Genomic DNA, 22,686 nt, shown 5'->3' on the forward strand with positions numbered 1-22,686 from the left:
ATGTCTCTGCTTTTTAATATGCTGTCTAGGTTTGTCATAGCTTTTCTTCCAAGAAGTAAGTGTCTTTTAATTTCATGGCTGCAGTCACCATCTGTAGTGATTTAGAGCCAAAGAAAATAAAGTCTGTCACTGTTTCCATTGTTTCCCCGTCTACTTGCCATGAAGCGATGGGCCCAGATGCCATGATCCTCATTTTCTGAATGTTGAGTTTTAAGCCAGCTTTTTCACTCTCCTCTTTCACTTTCATCAAGAGGCTCTTTAGGTCCTCTTTGCTTTCTGCCATAAGGCTGGTGTCATCTACATATCTGAGTTATTGATATTTCTCCCAGCAATCTTGGTTCCAGCTTGTGCTTCATCCAGCCTGGCATTTCGCATGATGTATTCTGCATATAAGTTGAATAAGCAAGGTGACAATATACAGCCTTGACATACTCCCTTCCCAATTTGGAACCAGTCCATTGTTCCATGTCCAGTTCTAACTGTTGCTTCTTGACCTGTGCACAGATTTCTCAGGAGGCAGGTAAGGTGGTCTGGTATTCTCATCTCTTAAAGAATTTCCCACAATTGTTTTGTGATCCACCCAGTCAAAGCTTAGTCAGTGAAGCAAAAGTAGATGTTTTTCTGGAATTCTCTTGCTTTTTCTATGATCCAGTGGATGTTGACAATTTAATCTCTGGTTCCTCTGCCTTTTATAAATCCAGCTTGAACATCTGGAGGTTCTCAGTTCAGGTACTGTTGAAGCCTGGCTTGGAGAATTTTGAGTGTTACTTTGCTAGCGTGAGAGATGAGAGCAATTGTGCTCTGGTTTAAACATTCTTTGGCATTGCCTTTCTTTGGGATTGGAATGAAAAGTGAGCTTTTCCAGTCTTATGGCCACTGCTGAGTTTTCCAAATTTGCTGGCATATTGAGTAAAGCACTGCCTGGGGTTGTTGAAGTGAGCAAAATCATAAAAATGGGAGTACTTAGGGCAGATGAATTGAAGTCCAGTTTAACTGAAGTCTCAAGCAATAGAAAAACGTGGGGATATGTCCAAGGGATGTGGGAAAGAGCCTACTGAAAGAGCTCCCAGGGGCCAAAGCTGCAACACTTAGAGCAAGAAAATAGTGTAGTTTTGGATTATAACCCAAAGTATAAAGTAACTAAACACAAGCCAGTACTCATGTAAGCAAATAGTTAAACAAGTAATATAAATGGGAAAAAGAGATAAAGTAAAAGTGTTAGTCACTCAGTCATGTCTGACTCTCTGTGGCCTCATGGACTGTAGCCTGCCAGGCTTCTCTGTCCACAGGATTCTCCAGGCAAGAACTAGAGTGGGTCTCCATGCCCTCCTCCAGGGGATCTTCCCGACCCAGGGATCGAACCTCAGTCTCCTGCATTGCAGGTGGACTCTTTACCTTCTGAGCCACCAGGGAAGCCCCAAGTCTTCCTTAAAGAATTCCAAATGATAGTGGCCCCTTCCGCAGCTTCATTTTCCTTCCCTTGATAGTGAGTTGGACTTAGAAACTTCCTTCGATTTTAAAGAATCAAGTTTGGAAATGGAAAAGAGTTTCTTTACAGTGGAGAAATCCGTAGATCCCATGTTAACCACGTGATTAGGGTTAATATCATCAGTAGTAAGTCATGTTGGTGATGGGGACCTCTGATACGATAGGATGAGAAGAGCACTTCTCTCTTGCCAGAACCCACGGCCCCAGTCCAGTCATGAAGAAACATGTCACACAAAACCAAACTGAGGGATGGTCCACACAGAACCAGACTGGTGCTCTTCAAACTGTCAGTCGGTGAAAAACAGGAGGGGCTGAGAAAGCATCTGCAGCCAGACGAAGGAGGAGCCGTGGTGACTGAATGCAGCGTGGCACCTGGATGGCCTCCTAGGACAGGAGGAGGACGTTCACAAAGAAACTGATAGGTCTGAATAGAGGCTGCATTAGTTAGCTCTTGTCGTTTAGTCGCTAAGTCCTGTCTGACTCTTTTGGGACCCCATGGACTATATCCCATCAGGCTTCTCAGTCCATGGAATTTCCCAGGCAAGAATGCTGGAGTGGGTTGCCATTTCCTTCTCCAGGGGAGCTTCCTGACCCAGGGCTCGAACCTGTGTCTCTTGTATCTCCTTCATTGGCAGGCAGATTCTTTACCCCTGGCGCCACCTGGGCTATAGTCCATGGGGTTGCAAAGAGCTGGACATGACAGAAGTGACTGAGCAGGAGCACTATACTCCAATAAAAATTACTTGTTTCAAAAAAAAACTGAGCCAACCTCCCAAGCCTTTCCTGGCTGTGATACGTACCTGCTCTCTTTTGTCTGGAGCATCAGTGTTAGCAGAGTTGGTCCACTTTCTTTTTTTTTTTAATTTTTATTTTTACTTTATTTTACTTTACAGTACTGTATTGGTTTTGCCATACATTGACATGAATCCGCCATGGGTGTACATGAGTTCCCAATCCTGAAGCCCCCTCCCACCTCCCACCCCATATCATCTCTCTGGGTCATCCCCGTGCACCAGCCCCAAGCATCCTGTATCCTGCATCAAACATAGACTGGCAATTCGTTTCTTACATGATAGTATACATGTTTCAGTGCCATTCTCCCAAATCATCCCACCCTCTCCCTCTCCCACAGAGTCTAAAAGTCTGTTCTATACATCTGTGTCTCTTTTGCTGTCTTGCATACAGGGTCATCATTGCCATCTTTCTAAATTCCATATATATGTGTTGGTATACTGTATTGGTGTTTTTCTTTCTGGCTTACTTCACTCTGTATAATCGGCTCCAGTTTCATCCACCTCATTAGAACTGATTCAAATGTATTCTTTTTGATGGCTGAGTAATACTCCATTGTGTATATGTACCACAGCTTTCTTATCTATTCATCTGCTGATGGACATCTAGGTTGTTTCCATGTCCTGGCTATTATAAACAGTGCTGTGATGAACATTGGGGTACACGTGTCTCTTTCAATTCTGGTTTCCTCAGCGTGTATGCCCAGCAGTGGAATTGCTGGGTCATAAGGCAGTTCTATTTGCAATTTTTAAGGAATCTCCACACTGGTCTCCATAGTGGCTGTACTAGTTTGCATTCCCACCAACAGTGTAAGAGGGTTCCCTTTTCTCCACACCCTCTCCAGCATTTATTGCTTGTAGACTTTTGGATCGCAGCCCTTCTGACTGGTGTGAAATGGTCCACTTTCATGAGCCAGTGTAATCCCCTAGTCACATGCTTTCGTGTGAATAGCTGCTAATCCTCTGTAGGGATGGGGAAGCTGAGGCTGATTTGTGATTGGGGTAGTGAGAGGGGAAGGTGAGGCTTCCCAGGCCTGAACTGTAGAATGGGGCGGTTCCACCTTTGTGCCTCATTGAGGGACCTTGGCTCAAAGGCGTCTAGTGATGGTGCCCTCAGGGCTCCAGCATAACAAGGCCCTCAGGAAAAGAGCTCTGCACTTGCCATTAAGTACTTATGTGTCTGGAACAATTGTGTGCTTTGTTCATGGAAAACTTAGTGTCCGGGCCTTATCCCATTTCAGTTTTCATTAACCTCGATGTTTGTACTAATTTTGCTTTAGATAATTATCAGCATTAAGGAGGAACTATCAGCTGACTCTCATTTTCAGGAGGGAAAATCTTTCAAAATAAGTTACCAATCGTGTATCTCCACTAAAACCAACTTCATGTTGCTTAAAAACAGATGAAACGAAACGAAAACTTCAGCTTTATAAAATAACGAAGTTTTGTGTGTATGTTTTCCCGAATATAGGTGTCTGTGTCTTCTTTTTTATTATTATTAATTTTTTAATTTTAAAAGCACTTTTAATTGAAAGATCATTGTTTTACAATATTGTGTTGGTTTCTGCCGTACAGCAACAAGACTCAGCCGTAGGCAGACATACGTCCCCTCCTGCCTGAACCTGCCTCCCACCTCCCACCCCATCCCACCCCTCCAGGCTGTCACAGAGCCCCAGTTTGCGCTCTTTGAGCAGACTCCCCCTGGCTGTCTGTTTTGCACGCGGTAGAGTGTATGTTCTCACCCTACTCTCTCCGCTCGTCTCACCCTGCTCTCTCTGCTCGTCCTACCCTCTCCTTTCCCCCTGTATCCGCAAGTCTGTTCTCTATGTCTGCGTCTCCGTTGTTGTTGTTTAGTCGCTAAGTCGTTCCAACTCTTTGCAACCCCATGGATTGTAGCCGGCCGGGTTCTTCTGTCCATGGGATTTCCCAGGCAAGAATCCTGGAGTGGGTTTCCAGATACTTCTTCAGGGGATCTTCCTGACCCAGGGATCGAACCTGGGTCTCCTGCTTGGCAGGCAGTTTCTTTACCACTGAGCATTGCTGCCCTGCACAAAGGTTCATCAGTACCATCTTTCCAGATTCCATATATATGCATTAATATGCAATATTTATTTTTCTCTTTCTGACTTCCTTCACTCTGTAAAAATGATGTATTGTAATAGAAAGGAATATTTGGCCTTGAGCCCTCCACCTTATTTTACACCAGCCCTTAAAGGAAACTAAGTTTTCGAGCTGGCTCGTGTTTTTCTTTGGAGTGTTTGCTCCCTAAACTCCCAGGCACAGCAGTCTTGCTCTGTCTGAGCCCACTGGTTTGGGAACAGTGGCTCTTGCTGATGTTCAGAGAAGCATGTACGTGGACGTGTGGTCAGCTCTCACTCGGAAATCCTCGTGGGAGGAAGCGTTTTAGTCTATGTGGGTCGAGAGAACCACAACCCAGCTGTGGCCTGCAGATCAAAAAAGACACTATTCAACATGGTGAAAATAATACTTAGAAAAATGTTGAATCAGGTTATGCTTCCTGCCCTGAGCCCAAATCATGGAACCGTGTGAGAAAGGGGGTTTTAAGGGACCTTCAGGGAAGTGAGGGGGGGCTGTGTAACTCAGCACAGCAATGAGGAGGGGCACTCCTCTCCACCTCCCAGAGGGCACAGGAGGCTGCCTGTAAGGGAAACCCAGCTAAAAACCCAAAACTCATTCAGGAAGAAAGAAAATAAATACTGATCATGACCGCAGCCAAGCAGTCGTGACATCTCCACAGCATTTGATCACACGGTACCCACAGCTGTTACGCCTTCACCCAGATGTTGCCTTGATGGCCGGCTTGAGTCCTGCCCAACCATTTCCTTCCTAAGTGCCCTGTTCCTGTTAGAGCAGCGGATGACTGGCCCCTCTTCCCACCCGAGTCCTTCTCTCTTGCCTCTAGACCGATCATTTGCATTTTGGTGTGTTAGGGTGAAACCCAGATTACCAGCACCAGCCCAAGTCATGTTCTGTACCCTCAACAGCAGGTGACACAGAGGTGGACCCAGCACTTAACAGCCTTAGTCTACCCCAGTAAAAGGAATCTTTCTTTCCCTCCTGGAATGAGAACTGCTGGGATACTCAGCCACAGCAGGGGGGGCAGGGGGAGCCTGTTGATGGCAAGTGATCTTGGCTCTTCTGCTATACTTGCTCAAGTCTAAAACAACCATTAAGATTTGGGTCTTAGGCTCAGTTTAGTCCATCAGATAGCTGCATGCGGACATGTTCAGTCACTTCAGTCATGTCCAACTCTGTGTGATCCCTGGGCTATAGCCTGCCACGCTTCTCTGTCCATGGCATTGTCCCAGACAAGAATACTACAGTGGGTCGGGAACCCAGGAATCAAACCCACGTACCCCCAGGGTCCTGCACTGGCAGGCCAGTTCTTTACTGGGCTTCCCAGCTGGATCATTAAGGAGGAAAAACATCCAAGCCTGTTGACTGACAGATTCAAGTAGCTCTGAGTGATGAAGTAGCCCTGAGTTGAAGCCACTAACACATCAATTTATTCTTAGGAAATGAGCTTGGAGTAAGAATGTGCAGAGTGGCAGATACCAAACCCCAAACTAGGATGCCACTTGGCTCCTTCGAATTTAGAGGGTGGATGCTCCTTATTTACTATTTTGAACTATGTGCAAAATATAAATGCACAGTCATTGCCCTGTGCCATAAAGACTTGGAGTGAAAGAGACAAAACGGGAAGAAAAACTTGGAGGAGAGTTCCAAGATGGAAAGGTAGTTTTGGGATATTAACCCTTCTCCCTACTTCAAGAGCAGGTACCCTGTGCTCATACCCCTGAGGCTTAGAAACAGTGCGCTTCTCTTCCTACCAACAGTGTTGGCTGTCTTCCATGCTGCATTAACTGTTTCTCATTTAAATGGCCGTGCAGATTTCCTATCCTTCTATTTCCATTTCTCCAAACACCTGGATCAAGGCAGCTTAACAAATGTTCAGATATTGGAACCAAATGCAACATGAACTGAGATTTTAGGCAAAGGGTATTATAAACATTCACTGGATTGGGAAAGGGAGGAAGACTTTCTCTGTCCCTTGGCTGCACCTACAGATTCTCTCTCTCTCTCTCTCTCTCTCTCTCTCTCTCTCTCTCTTTTGTTTTTGCACGGAACTTGGGAAAAGATCTCTGGTTCCCCCATCCCCTTTCCACCCACCTAGTAAGGTCTATCTGACTTGGCTACAAGTCAGTGATGAGGTTTTGAGAACACTTGGCTGTGTCCTCCAGGCTGAGTGGAGAAGCTGGTATGAACAGAAGCCACAAATACCCGTTCCATCAGAGTGGGGAGGGATGGTTCCTGATGGTGAGTCCTTGGTCAAGGAGCCAGGGTGTCACTGAAATGATATCACAATGGAGTGGTTTTATAGGGAATGCAATTACATCAATTTTAAAATCTACTTTGGTTTGAAAATACCCCCAGAACTGGCTTTAACTTCCCTTTTACCACTGTAAGACCACTGATTCACCTCCAGGAGATGACAAGATCCAAAATATTGATGTATCCTGGTCTAGCCTCTATTTCCAGAGCCCAAAACTCTCAAACTAAACAGATAAAAAACATATCAGTCTTAACAGAGTCCACTAAGACAAGGAGAAAACTCTCTTTTCCTTCCCCCTTCCCTTTATCTCTTCAGTGGCATAAAATACACTGTTGAACCTATCAATGCAGGCCATTCAAACAGGGGTTAAGAAAATACAAGTGGGATGTATTTCTTCAGTTTGGCCAGTAAAACAGACCCTGAGGTCACCACCTCTGCAACCTGGGTTCTGCATGGCAGCCATCTGGTCGACTCTCGTGCTACACCTCACAGTACTGCTTTGTATATCTGGGAGAGCCATGCTCATTCTGTTTCACTCACTGAAGGATGACTTGTTATAACCACACGGGAGAGTAACTTGTTTTGCTGAGCTCCAGCCTCTGAGTTTTTCTAGCAGTTGCATTATCCTGGGCTCCTTGGAGAGACGCCTGAGTACTGGCTGATTGGAGTGTCCTTCTCCATGAGTATTTGAGGTCATCCCCTCACTCCTGCATGCCCAGTGAAAGTTTCCTATTGGTGAGATCTGTTCCTAAGAGTAGCTGTGTTACATTTTAAAAAGACCTTCCAGAAGGTAGAATTCAATTGAGTCAAACAGATGGGGCAGACCTGAGTCACAGTTAAGGAGAAGGTGGGTTTTATTATGATTTCATAATAACAAAATTTAAATGAATTACTGACCTGGAAATAGAAATGATGCCCAGTGTATCCACTTTGGTGGAAATTAATAGTCTAGCTAGAAATCAATACTTCTAGCAAAATAACATGTGTAATTTTTCTTTGTCTGATGGGAAATTGCCCTTTTCCTTTAATTTTAGAGACTAGATACTGCTGGGTCTTGTTCCACTTCTTCCTTCCTCTGGATAAGTCAAAGTCCTTGGTACTCAGTAAACCACACAAAGCCAGCTAGGAGGAATATCCCCGTTTTGAGGGACAGAGAAGGGACAGGACTCGCTTGTCAGCACCCGTCGGTCTACAGAACACCGAAATCCCTCAGGCTCCTCCTTCCCTGGACAGCTGGTCATTCGTATCACAGATTAATGCCTCAGACCGACAGGTATTAATTCTGCTCACCACATCGGCTGCTGCTGAGACAGCGTGAGAAACACCAGGTAGCTCGAGTCGGGGTGACTTTAGGCAAGGCCTCTTGGAGTAGAGTTTTCTCTTTCCTAATCTAGGTATGGCTACAGGAGTGTGTTTGTGAAAATCCAGTAAACTGGTTGCTGTTGTTTAGTTGCTCAGTCATGTCCGACTCTTTTGTGACCTCATGGACTGTAGCCCACCAGGCTCCTCTGTCCAGGGATTTCCCAGGCACAGATACTGGACTGGGTTGTGATTTCCTTCTCCAGGGGATCTTACGGGCCCAGGGATCAAACCCACGCCTCTTATGTTTCCTGCGTTGGCAAGTAGGTTCTATACTACTAGTGCCACCTGGGAAGCCCAAGTACGTATAATGACTGTTTAGAAAACAATTTGCTGATTCTAATAACTGGTCTGCTTTTACCAATTGTGCTTTCTCTGGATTTGGGGTTTTATCTATATATATAAAATTTTATATATATCTTAATTTGTTTATTTTTAGTTGGAGGGTAATTGCTTTACAATACTGTGTCGCTTTCTGCCATACATCAGCGTGAATCAGTCATAGGTATATACATGTCTCCTCCCTCTTGAGCATCCCTCCCGCTCCATCCCATCCCTCTAGGTTGTTACGGAGTGCTGGGTTTGAGCTCCCTACTCATAGAGCCTATTCCCACTGGCTTTCTCTTTTGCATGTGATAACGTATATGCTTCCGTGCTGCCCTCTCCATTCATCCCCCCTCTACTTCCCCCACTGTGTCCACAGTCTGCTCTCCATGTCTGCGTCTCCATTGCTGCCCTGCAGATATTATTCAGCCATAAAAAAAGAACACATTTGAGTCAGTTATAATGAGATGGAACCTAATTTACAGAATGAAATCAGTCAGAAAGAGAAAAACAAATATCGTATATTAATGCATGTATATGGAATCTAGAAAGATGGTACTGATAATTCTATTTAGGGTTGTATTTTCCAGCTTCTTTGCAGATCCTATACCTTTTTATTATATTCCAGACATGATGTATAATAGATTTTATGTTCTCTTATGTATTTCCTTTTCCTTTGCCTAGCAGAGAAGGCGATGGCACCCCATTCCAGTACTCTTGCCTGGAAAATCCCATGGACGGAGGAGCCTGGTGGGCTGCAGTCCTGCTGCCGCTAAGTCACTTCAGTCATGTCCGACTCTGTGCGACCCCATAGACGGCAGCCCACCAGGCTCCCCCGTCCCTGAGACTCTCCAGGCAAGAACACTGGAGTGGGCTGCCATCACGGGGTCGCTAAGAGTCAGACATGACTGAGCGACTTCACTTTCACTCTTCACTTTCATGCATTGGAGAAGGAAATGGCAACCCACTCCAGTGTTCTTGCCTGGAGAATCCCAGGGATGGGGGAGCCTGGTAGGCTGCCGTCTATGGGGTCGCAGAGTCGGACACGACTGAAGCGACTTAGCAGCAGCAGCAGCAGTGGTTAGGGTGGGAGACTGATCCCTAGGATTCCACCTAGAGTCAAGTTGAGCAGAAGCTGCTTTAATTAGATTGAGGTCACTGTGCCTATCCCAACCCCCACCACATTCCCATACTATCTTTTGATCTTATCAGCAGCTGAGTTGGAAGGATGTTGAACAGTGTCTCAGAAATCTTTGATCAAATGTTGGGTTCAACTTATGATTGTTACCATGAGAGCTAAGTTCTCTTGAATCTTTTTACATCTTAACTAGAAGTCCTCCCAAATTGCTTCTGAAATCCTTTGGCTGATGAAATCCAAAATTCCAGGACTCACGGACACAGAATTTCTGCATAATAACTTTGGACTCTTGCTGTATATTTAGCTCCGGCAGTTTGTGGAGCTTCCGCTTCTTGAAAAAACAAAATTAGTCTGAATGAAAATTATTCCTTCTTGGGTATGTTCACACTTCTTTGTGTCTGTACTTACAAATTAAAGCTGATTTAAATGCCATAATCTCATGTATGAAAACGTGTGAAGCTAATAGTGAAGTTTTATTTTAACCACCTAATTTAATATTCTTTCTCGTTTCATGTAAATGTCTTTGTAGACAGTGCTACCAAGGGCGGCCTTGTGGTTACTTTAATTCCATTGCCAATACTTTTATATGGTTTCCTGTATTCTAAAGGGAAGGCTATATGCACTTGTCTTCTTTTTAAACTTTTCCTCTTATGAATCAGTAGCAGTATGAATAAATGTCAGAAGTTCTTATTAAGTGGTTAAAGTTGATACTTCTGTCTCAGCGTTCTTGATTTAGGTAATGATGATTAAGCAGACTTGGTTTTAGAAAATACCAGAGTTATAAAGAAATTGCTTTTTATTTCTAAGAACACACAGTAATAATCATATTTATAAATACTCTGCCAAACTCACTTGATGTTAACATTGTAGAGGTAAGGAGGTCATCACGTCAGCAGAGTCCCACTCCTTCTCTGAAATGGGCTTTGTCAATAGCACTTAGAAAATAATGGAATCGTGTACTCTTTGGTCGAGAAACATCGCAATAGGAAGAACAACACTATGAAGGTAAATTTGTCTCTCATCTAAATAAACTCTCTAGTTGGGCTAAACAAAGGCACTTTTGTTGTTGTTTGGTAAGGAAGGCGATTTAAGATTCTAACATTTCAGACAATGCTGAATGTTTTTATCAGATGGAGACGTAATCAGCATAAATAAACTTTACATTGATTTAGGGAAAATATTAAGCTGAAGTCATGATTATTTAATGGAACCACAGAATTTCGTTCCATGCTAATGAAATTTGGCTACAGCAACCATGAGAATATATGTTCTGGGGACTGAAAAGCTAAGGTCTGGTCCCGCCTAGAGGACCTGGCCAGTGGTCATTAGAAACAGGAGCAGCGCTCCCCTTTCCTAGGTCAATTGACAGAGCTAGAAGCACAGCACACTGCGCAATTACGCTCCATGGAAAGGCTTCAGGTATGTCTCTCTTTAGGTTGATCACCAACCTGGCATTTGGGGCTCAGGTGGCAAATTAGCTGTTACAGGCCTACCACTCTGACTCCTGAGAGAATGTTTGCCTATAGAGGGAGTGAACTCTTCTCTTTTAATTTATTTTTGGCTGGGCTGGGTCTTCATGGCCGCGTGGGCTTTCTGTTGTTGCAGTGAGCCGGGACTGCTCTTCATTGCAGCGTGCGGGCCTTGCGTCGCAGCGGCTTCTGTTATCACAGCGCGCAGGCTCTCGGGCGCGCCAGCTGCATGAGTTGCGGCACCTGGGCTCAGCAGCTGCAGCTCCTGGGCCGTGGCTCTGAAGCACGGTGCAGAGGCTCAGCTGCTTCATGGCATGCGCTCTTGGCCTCCCAGGTGGTGCCAGTGGGAAAGAATCCCCCGGCCAATGCAGACGATGCCAGATGTTCAGTCCCTGGGTCGGGAAGCTCCCCCGGAGAAGGAAATGGCAACCCACTCCAGTATTCTTGCCTGGAGAACCCCATGGACGGAGGAGCCTGGCGGACTACAGTCCACGGGGTCGCAAAGAGTCAGACACGACTGAGCGTCTGAGCACTGTTGTTCTTTGAAGGGACTGAACTGTGTTTGGTGGCTTCAGGTGTGGGCCAGAGAAGCAGGAAGGCCTGTGCGAGAAGAGAATCCACAGAGCAAGTGGCCCTCCCTCGGAGAGTCTGTTCTTCCTTTGTATGTGTATGTATTTCTTTCTTGGTTAGTTTTATTTGGTTGTGCCGGGTCCTGGTCTCCATACTCGGAACCCTCAGTCTTCGCTGCGATGTGGAGGGTCTTCAGTTGCAGCGTGTGAACTCTTGGTTTTGGCGTGTGCCATGTAGTTCCCTGACCAGGGATTGAACCCAGGCCCCCTGCATTGGGAGCGTGGCGTTTTAGCCACTGGAAAACCAGGGGAGTCCCATTAGAATCTGTTGTTTCTTGAAGACCCTTGTATCTGAGTCTCACCGGCTTGTTTTCTGGACAGCTGAAGCACTGTCCTTCTTGGGAAGAGCCCCAGATCATCAGCCTGGCCCTTTCACGTCATGGTGGCTGGCTCTGAACTCAGTGTCTGCAGTGGCAAAACCCCAGAGCCCCGGGTTCACCATTACTGCCCTGGTCCCCATGGGGAATCGGAGCCAGTGTGGCTGGTCAGATCCGTGCTCTCCACGTTGGACACATATGGAACATGGGCTCTGACTTAGAGAGAAGCAGCGCGGGTCTTGTGCTTGCTGCCACGGTGGAGGCATTTCCTCAGAGCAATACCTCTGCCCTCCAGGCTCTGGAAACAGTGAGGTATGGGAGACATTGGGGGAGATAGAGGCAGACTGGAAGCTGTGGAAGCAGAAAGCTCTGGATGAAAACCGTAGTTGTCCCAGTTATGAGGTATATGATCTGGAGCCAGATCCTAGACTCTTTAAGCCTTGGTTTTCTCATTTGTAAAATGGATTGGTGCCTGATAGAGTTTTTGTGAGAACTGAAGGAGACCATTAATATAAAGACCTCGTCTGTCTCCTGGCACATGGTGGGTATTCAGGAAATGGCTGTCCCAGGGAGCAGAGCACAGAACATCCAGGTCACACAGCTGAGCCGCTGCACAATGTTGTTATAAAGATGCTGGAGATGCAGGGAAGCTGCCAAACCAAGGCAGCCAAGTGACTCCTTCTGTATCTCTGCATGCTAAGCCATCTAGGATGGAGTGTGGGAAGCACAGATACTATGTGGGAGACGTGAATCCTGGGCAAAGGCTGGGGGTACTGATCTGTGACTTGTCCACTGGGGACTAGGATTGCACAATGCAAGCGTGGAATAGTAGAAGAGGCTAGAGGCAGACACAGATGCCCAGAGACTCCTGGCAGAATCTGTTATATGTCAAAACAGCAGCGAAGACTATGAATGACAGCCACATAGGGAGACCTCATCTCACCAGTCGCTTCAGACTTATTCCTTATCCTATCTTTTAGATTAAAAATATTTGTTGATTGTTTTAAGGTTCCCCTTCTTTAAAAGTGTCTGATTCATTTTCTAGTTAATCTAAAATCAAGTCAATTGGAAAAAATGGGGGCAGAAAATTACACAAATAGCCCATCAATATCTAACAATGCCTTGGAAGATAAAGGCTGGCTACTTAGACGTTCCTTTTGAAAAGTACGTGTAATTGCTATGTTATAACAAGTATATTTGTGGTTTGGTTTGGTAAGGTTTGAAGTTTCCATTTCTGTGCTTTTACCAGCTATAGTGACTGGTACCAAGAAGGACACTCTTGCAAATCAGCTTTAGGACACACACATGATGTCACTTCATGTGAAGTAATAGGTCAGGAAAGGTTATTTGCTCATGGTCACAGGTTGAGAGAGTGGTGGAGTCTTGTTTTATACTTTGGCTGCCTGGTGTACTTTGATAAGAGAATTCCCTGCCACCCCATCACTCCTGATTTCCTAGGCAACAGGGGGTCAGATGCCCACATAGACTTACAACTAGCACCACCTGGGAAGCCCTGTTTTTACCAAATAAATACAAATAAACTGAAAAATAAAATATAGTTTAAAAATAAGATGGATATGTATCCAGTGGGTTTGCTATCCTTCTGTAAAGCAGGTTGTCCTTTGCTTGAGGTCAGCTTTGGCGTGGGGAGGGGGCATTCCGAAGGTGATGGGCGGAACTCCCCCTGGTCGTGGCCGCAGTCTTCCAGGTAGCCCAAATCAGAGGGGGTCTCAGAGCACAGCGGGCAGCCATTGCTTGGCCTCGACAAGTAGAGCAGAAGCCAGAATGATGCCGTATCACCTGCCAAGAGCAGCTGTGCACTTCTCCTGTGCTCTGACGTCTTGTTACCGACCCAAGAGTGAGTTCTGGAAGAAGAGTTTGATAGAAAGATAACGACCTTTTGCTGCCTGACACTGCCAAACCACCATCAGAGGAGACCAGTTCCAGCCAGAGATTGAAATAAGAACCAGAATCTCCCAACGTCATAATCTCCCAACGTCATGCCCCAGAACGTCCAAGTCTCCGTTGAAAATCAGTCATCAAACCAAGAATAAGGAAGACCTTGAGGATAGTTGATAGATACCAACACTGAGATGACAGAGATATTAGAATTATTTGATGATTGTAAAGCAGCCATCATAAAATGCAGCAAAGAAATCAAATTTGTAAAGAAGAGCAAATGAAAATTGTGAACTGAATATATATACATACAACAGTCATATATATATAATAGTCATACATCAATATACAGCTAAGAACTAGGTGTTCAGGAAAATTGAACGTGACAGAAAAGCAAATGGAGGGGATCATTAACTAGCTAGTATGTTCTATGTGACAAAGCCAGTCATGCTAAATGCTTTATTATGATATAAATATATACATGTTTATTACTTAATCCTCACAAAACCCCGAGAGAGACAGATAATATTCCCTTTCTACAGATGCAGAAACTGAGGGTTGGCAAAATGAAATGACCTGTCCAGGTTGTCTCGACTAACATAGCAAGTATTTGAGGATGGCTTTACAGAAGCAACAACACTGTAGCTAAGTGCACGAGACCTGGAAGAGACCCGGTCAAGCTGCGGTGTGTCAGGAGAGGGAGAATGGGAAGGTGGCCCAGTTCCCGAGAGTGGACAGCAGCTGGTGGGAGGCAGGATACGCTTCCTTGGTGCAAGAAGGAAATGCAGACTGTGCATGGATAGTGCGTGATGAAACTATCATAGTTTTGGGAACTCAATATACTGAGTGCTGCTAAAGGATTCAAGTTCACAATTGGTCATTTTCCCTTAACCTGAGAAGCAGGTGGGTGATTCCAGACTTTGGGGAAGAAGACTGATCGGGGGAAAAAAAAGAGTACTCAGGACTTCCCTGGTGGCTCAGTGGTAAAGAATCAGCCTGTCAATGCAGGAGACATGGGTTCAATCCCCAGTCCAAAATATCCCGCATGATGCAGAGCAACTAAGCCCTGTGCTGCAACTACTGAGCCAATGCTCTGGAGCCTGGGAGCTGCAACTACTGAGCCCGGGAGCTGCAACTACTGAGCCCGTGTACCGCAACTACCGAGCCTGGGAGCTGCAACTACTGAGCCTGTGTACCGCAACTACTGAGCCCGGGAGCTGCAACTACTGAGCCCACGTACCACAACTACTGAGCCTGTGTACCACAACTACCGAGCCGCGTGCCACAACTACTGAGCCTGCGTACCGCAACTACTGAGCCTGGGAGCTGCAACTACTGAGCCCGCATACTGCAACTACTGAGCCCGCATACCACAACTACTGAGCCCATGTACTGCAACTACTGAGCCCACGTACAGCAACTACTGAGCCCACACGCCCTAGCGCCCATGTTCCACAACAAGAGAAGGCACCGCAGTGAGAAGCCCGTGCACTGCAACTAGAGAGGAGTCCTCGCTCGCCACAACTAGAGAAAAGCCCATGCAGCAACGAAGACCTAGCACAGCCAGAAGTAATAAATAAAATTATTTTGAAAGATACTCACGGAAGGTAACTTTGGGCAGCGAGAATCTATGTGTGTCACTTGCTCGGTCATGTCTGACTCTTTGTGACCCTGTGGACTGTAGCCCGCCAGGCTCCTCTGTCCATGGGATTCTCCAGTCAAGAATACTGGAGTGGGTTGCCATTCCTTTCTCCATGGGATCTTCCCAACTCAGAGATCAAACCTGGGTCTCCTGCATTGCAGGCAGATTCTTTACCGTCTGAGCCACTATGGTAGCCCCGCAAAAATCTAGAGAACATAATGGAAGTCTGAATTGAAGGGACTACAGAGGATAGTGGAGGCAGTTCTCACGCCAGATTCCAGGATAAAAATCAATAGAGCAGAGAAAGCCTGGATGACTTTCCATGGGTGATGAAGACAGACAACAAAAATGAATTGACCCTTCCTTTGATGAGAAATGTTTGAAGTGTGTCTGAGGGATGTATGCTGATACCCCGTTTCATTTAACATTTTCAACAACCATCTGGAGCAGGTTGTTCCTGCTCTGAAATGAAACAATACATCCTGATATTGTTTCACACACACACACACACACCTACGCACGCACATCAGGATGAAGGCTTTACACATCTCACAGAGGGGACTCGTAAGAGAAGGCGTCTCTATGCCTGTTTCCCAGGTTGTCACTGTCTAGTTGCCATCACCTCCCAGGTGGAGTCCGGCAATGCCTTGGATGAAAGACCACTGTGTTGATGTATAGACCCTCTTCTTTAAGGAGAGGTTTCAAGTGAGAAATATTGAGCATCAGAGAATAAAGAGCAATCCATCTGGATAGAAGCGGCAAGTTATGCATCCAGGTGCCCACGCCTGATTTCACATCCTGTCATGTCGGCCCCCGACTTTATGTGTAAATGGACAGGTTTGCGTTGAAACTTCCTGGATAGAAGTTTCTTAGAAACCTTTAGAGGCCTTGACGATGGCATTTTGGGGATAAACAGTTGACAAGTTTCTGCTTTCCTGCCTTTTGCACCTTACACTGTGACCTTCACATAATTACCTCGCTCCGTCCTCCCATCCACATTCTAGAACAGACAGACTCCAGGCCTTGGAGATGATCGCCTCCTGGCCATTCTTGTTCTTTTGTTCTTTTTAAATGGTTGTTTTTTTTTTTTTTTAAGATTTCTTGATGTGGGCCAAAGTTTTCATTGAATTTGTTGCAATATTGCTTCTGTTTTGTATTTAGTTTTTTAGACCATGAGGCCTGTGGGATCTTAGCTTCCCAACCATGGATCGAACCTGCACCTCCTGCATTGGAAGGTGAGGTCTGAACCGCTGGACCACATGGGGATGTCCTGGGCCATCCTTGTTTAAAACAGCTCTGGGAGTCAGGAAATCCTACATTCCTGCTGAAGTAAGGTGATAAAGAAGCACCCATCCATCATACCAGCTGCTTCTGGTTCGGCCTGAGCAGGCCCCATCCATTTCCCTTGACTGATGGCCCAGGAGAACTTAAGCAGTTACAAGACTTGGGATTGCTGGTTGCAAATACTTTCTTTTTTCCCCATCCCGGACACTTGGCTTGTACTGAGGATTTTTGTTGGAGGTTCGGCTTTCCTGGTGACTCAGTGGTTTAAGAATCCACCTGCCAATGCAGGAGACGTAGGTTTGATCCCTAGGTTGCAAAGATACCCTGGGAAATCCCATGGACAGAGGAGCCTGGCAGGCTACAGTCCATGGGGTCGCGAAAGAGTCGAACATGACTTATCGACTAAAACAACAACAACAGAAACCCCTCACAGAGAAGCTGAAGGAGTGGAGGATGGTTTTAAGGCAGGTTCTGGTGATTTGCCTTCTAAACTACACTAGGGAAGTGGGCTGGATGGTGGCCTGCAGTGAGATCTCCAGCCTGCTATTCAAATTCTCTCCCACATACCCTACCACTGGATGCTCATTTAGCTTTATTCTTTCAGGACTGATGGTCTATCTTTCCATTAAACCTATCAGCTACACCTATTGTCGTTCAGTCACTAAGTCATGTCTGACTCTTTGGAACCCCAAGGACTGCAGTACAACAGGCTTCCCTGTTCTTCACTATCTCTTGGAGTTTGCGCAAACTCATGTCCATGGAGTTGATGATGCCATCCAACCATCTCATCCTCTGTCATCCCTTCTCTTCCTACCCTCAATCCCAGCATCCGGATCTTTTCAAATGAGTCAGTTCTTCACATCAGGTGGCCAAAGTATTGGAGCTTCAGCTTCAGCATCAGTCCTTCCAGTGAATATTCAGGGTTGATTGCCTTTAGGATTGACTGGTTTGTTCTCCTTGCTGTCCAAGGGACTCTCAAGAGTCTTCTACAACACCACAGTTCAAAAGTACCTTCTTTATGGTCCAACTCTTACATCTGTACACGACTACTGGAAAATCCATAGCTTTGACTATGTGGACCTTTGTCGGTAAAGTGATGTCTCTGCTTTTAATACAATGTCTGGGTTTGTCATAGCTTTCTTTCCAAGGAGAAAGCATCTTTTAATTTCGTGGCTACAGTCACTGTCCACATTGATTCTGGAGCCCAAGAAAATAAAATCTGTCACTGTTTCCCCTTTTTCCCCTTCTATTTGCCATGAAGTGATGGGGCTGGATGCCATGATCTTAATTTTTTGAATGTTGTTGTAAGCCAGCTTTTTTTCAATATCCTCTTTCACCTTCATCAAGAGGCTCTTTAGTGCTACACCTGTCAACTACTTTGTATAATTATAAAATTGTCCTCAGATAACTAAAGTAAGAAGGTAGAAGTGAAGCTGAAGATAACCCCAGTGGATGGAAAGTTGAATTAAATTTTTTGTTTCAGTTGCCTATTGCTGTGTAATATACATCTCTAAAACTTGGTGTCATGAAATAAAAGTTATTTATTCTTTGCAATTCTCTGGGTAGGCAACCTGGGTTCTAGCATAATTCTTGAGCTAGCCTTTGGTATGATAACTGCAATCCAAGTTTAATAGGACTGAGGGGTCTGAGATGGCCTCACTCACATGTCTAGCTGTGGGTCTGGCTCTTCCCCCATGTGACCACTCATCCTCTGACAAGCTGGGCTGGGCCTCTGCACAGCAAGGGGTCTCAGGGTCCCGAGGGAGAGTAGAAGTTGGAAGCCTTCTTGAAACCCAGGCTCTGAAACACACAGCGTCACTTTCTCCACATTCTATTGGTCAAAGCAAGTCACAAGGCAGCCCAGCTTTAAGGGCTCTATTTTCAAGGAGGAAAAGGCTCTATCATGGAGCCCAAGCAAGAAATTGGCTAATTAATGGACATTTCAAGTTGGGATAAGGGACTTTACACAGAGAACAGTTTGAGGTCATCTGGTACTGGGAACAGAGACGGGGATATGGGAAGAGGCAGGCAAACCTGCAGAGAGTCTCAGGAATAGCTGGGTGCTACTGTAAGTGCACTGGGTACTTTGAAACTTGGGCATCTGTTCTATAATTAACACCAATACCATAGAAAATACAGTTTGTTTAGAAGACTATAAAGCTTAGTCACTGCCCATCCTAGGCCATCCTGCTCTCCCAGCTGGAATAAAAAAAAAAAAATGCAAGTTGAGTCAGAGAGAGAAAAAAAACTAATCCACTGCAACCAGGTAGGGGTGGAAAGCAAAAATCAACGTTATCAACCCCACCTCCAATACCCATATTCACATATCCACATACTGTCCCTCCATTATGGAGTGCTTCCTCTTTCTTTAAAGTAGATATTTCCAATCCTCCTCACCCGATACTTCAATGCATCTTCCGTTCTTTTTTTTTTTTTTCTTTTTCTTTTTACATTTTGTTGCAGTAGAACTCTTAGTTGCAGCTTATGGGATCTAGTTGGCCACTGGACCACCAAGGAAGTCCCAGATTTTATGTTCTTATTTTTAGACCAATACTTCCCCTGCTTTTGGCCTGTCCTTTTAAAAAATTTCTGCAAGAATTTATAACTTGTCCATATTCTCTTATATTTAAGGGCACTTCCCCATTGATGTTTTTCCAAAACCTGGTCAACACTCCTTACAAAGAGATGAATGGACTCGAGGTACTCTGTCCAGCACCGTTGGCTCACTGGCAGGACAGAGTGGGGGAAAAGAAGTTACAATATATATCATTTTATACTTATGGTATAGAAGTATCGGAGAAGGCAATGGCAACCCACTCCAGTACTCTTGCCTGGAAAATCCCATGGACGGAGGAGCCTGGTGGGCTTCAGTCCATGGGGTCGCTAAGAGTCGGAGACAACTGAGCTACTTCACTTTCACTTTTCACTTTTATGCATTGGAGAAGGAAATGATAACCCACTCCAGTGTCCTTACCTGGAGAATCCCAGGGACGGGGGAGCCTGGTCAGCTGCCTTCTATGGGGTCACACAGAGTCGGACACGACTGAAGCGACTTAGCAGCAGCAGCAACAGTAATATGAAAATGCTGTTGTTACTGTTGTTTAGTTGCTAAATTGTGTCTGACACTCTTGTGACCCATGGACTATAGCCTGCCCACCTCCTCTGTTCATGGGATTTCCCAGACAAGAATACTGGAGTGGGTTGCCATAGCCTTCTCCAGGGTATCTTCCCAAACCAGGGATGGAACCAATGTCTCCTGCATTTTGGGTTGATTCTTTACCACTGAGCCAGCAGGGAAGCCCAAGAAAAATCAATGCTATATTAGCTACTGCTTACGTTATATGAAGAATTGTATTTGTAAAAAGTGTCTAAAACCACACTGTAGCGCCGCGATGTTGGAGCCTGTCTCTGCAGTGTGCACCCCTACTCTAGAGCACAGAATGTCCTCAACACAGCTGGGGACTACAGTACACACTTTGTAAGTGGAAGAATGAGCATTATCATTATCATCCCTCCCAGAGGTAGGAGGGTACCTGGGATCAGAGTCAAACAGGAATGCTGCTTGATCCTTCCATCTGAACCCTTGTCATTTGGGGTTTGTGTTGCAGTCTGTGACAAATGGAGAAAGAAAGGAGGAGGGCTATTTTGTGTTCGTGCTCAGGCGCTCAGTCATATCTGCTTCTATGTGATTCAGTGGACTGTAGCTCGCCAGGCTCCTCTGTCCATGGGATTCTCCAGGCAAGAATACTGGAGTGGGTTGCCATTTCTTCCTCACGGGGATCTTCCCAACCCAGGGATCACACCTTTGTCTCCAGTGTTTCCTGCACTGAGGACCCACTAAGCCATCAGGGAAGCGTCAGTACAGGTTCTTTGAAATACATCAACAAGCTAAATGACACACCCACCAGCACCATGACACTCCTGAGGCCAACCATCAAAGACCAAAAAGTGGGCGGGGGACCAATTCCTAGAAATCCCTGCCCCCTTCCCCTGTAATAGTTGGACTAACCCTTCCACTCATTGGCCTATGAAATTACCTAGTCCCTAAGAACTAACCACACCTTCCTTCCCATCCTCTAGCCTCCTGAGATGGCCCACACTCGGTGGAGTGCATTTCTCTCTAAGTAAATCCACTTTTTGGCTCTCTTAGTGGGGCTAATATAGAGAATCCACCTGTAATGCAGGAGACACAGGTTTCATCCCTGGGTCTGGAAGATCCCCTGGAGACGGAAATGGCAACCCCCTCCAGTATTCTTGCTTGGAGAATTCCATGGACAGAGAAGCCTGGTGGGCTACAGTCCATGGGGTTGCAAAGAATTGGACATGACTAAGTGTACACATACCGACACCTATCCAAAAAAGAAAGAAAAGAAATCTGCCTCTTATAATTTCTACCTCTGGATCCTTGTTCTGTGATTGGCATCAGACAAACCAAACCCATATTCTCTTCCAAGCAATATTCATTGGAATAATTGAATTTTCCCTATTGTAGAATACACTACAGAATTGGTTGAGGTTCATAATGCTAACCGAAAGGAAAATTTGTCTCCAGTAATGATACTACAATGTGTGGAAGCTTTAGGGACTTGCACACCATCTCATGGTTTTGAACTGTGTGGGCAGATACAGAGTTGACAGATTAGTCAGGGATTTGTCAAGAGTATTAATTACAGACTTTGAAATCTTGGTCAGTGAAAGTTCATCATAGTGTACCTTGTGAATGTGATCAAAGTCTTTTCAGTACTGATTTGATGATGCTTAACCACAGTGTGTAAAGAATGAAGGTTTTCATTAGAAAATACTGATGTAATAGAGCAAGTTTTAAGGGAAGATGGCTTGCTAGACTATTAAAACTCATGTTCTTTCCCCACCTACTCCCCATCCCCCCTTGGGGAGCCCACTCCAATTGTCTCTGAACACCTGAAGTGGCATTTTGAACTACTGCAAAGAACTGTCATCTTAACAGCATTAGCGTAACTCAGCGATGACCGCCACCATGAGGGCAAAGGTGGGGTTGGTATAAGTGATGTTTTAAAAACCATAAAAATAAACCATGAAAACCTGGGGGCTGCCTGTAATTTAGTGAGCGAAAGAAATTTATGGCTGGATGAAAACTTGAAAAATGGAGGAGTAAATTGTGTAGCTAGTAAGCGGGAAAGGAAAGTAGTTCTTCTGCCCTGCTCTTGTCAAGGTTTAGGAAAACAATCTATTATGTTTAAGAGCTTTTTTTTTTTTTTTTCCTGGCACCTAAACCATGGGAAATGAAATAAAAATACACTCAGTGCAGCTCCTTCAAAATCCCTGGCCTGCATTTCCCTTTCTCTTCTGCAGGAAAAGCTTATCTGTGCCTTCCAACTTTTGTCAGGACACAAGGGTGTCAGTGGGGTTCCTTTGTGTTTTATTTCCTGCGCAGGTATATTTCCTGCACGGCAGCGGGGGTGGGAGGTGCGCAAAGGTACCAATGCCTGGCCTTGGTCCCCCAGCTCCGCTGTGCAGATGTTTCAGGAACTGTGGTCTCTGCCAGCCAGGGGTGGGAGGTGCTGGTCATTGTGGAATAGCGGGAAGTCTCCTCCACTGGTTCACCTTTTTCTGATGCTCTTGCTCTTCAGTTGCCTCTGTGTGCCAGAGGGTGGCACCCCAGTCACTCCAGAGGTAGAGTGGAGGGAAAGGGAAAGGGAAAGGACCGGAGGAGAGATGGGGTAAGGGGAATGGAGGCTGGAAAGGGGGATTCTCTAGGTGTTGGTCTCCAGCCCCCAGCTAATTTGGAGCCCACACCCACGCCTTCGAGGAATAAGCTTGCTTCTGCCAGACTAAGTGTCAACAGCTAGGAATTTCTAAGATGAAGAAGGCTTGTGACGGTGACCAACAGCCTCTACCCTCCTGGGTCCCAGGAAATCGGAAGGGAAACTAGCGTCAGCGACTGCTGGGTGTGCGGTGCTTGCGGTGGGCGTAAAGCGGCTGGCGGAGTGAGCCAACATCTGACCCGTTCCCC

General features: G+C 45.6%; 1 protein-coding gene across 2 annotated transcripts in view; it reads left to right on the forward strand.

The window, feature by feature from the left end:
• The window catches only part of ACOXL (acyl-CoA oxidase like), a 372,099-nt gene that overhangs the window by 347,890 nt on the left and 1,523 nt on the right, over positions 1-22,686 (forward strand). The window lies entirely within an intron of this gene.

This window comes from Ovis aries, chromosome 3 (genome assembly GCF_016772045.2).
Source record: "Ovis aries strain OAR_USU_Benz2616 breed Rambouillet chromosome 3, ARS-UI_Ramb_v3.0, whole genome shotgun sequence".
NCBI classification, from domain to species: domain Eukaryota; kingdom Metazoa; phylum Chordata; class Mammalia; order Artiodactyla; family Bovidae; genus Ovis; species Ovis aries.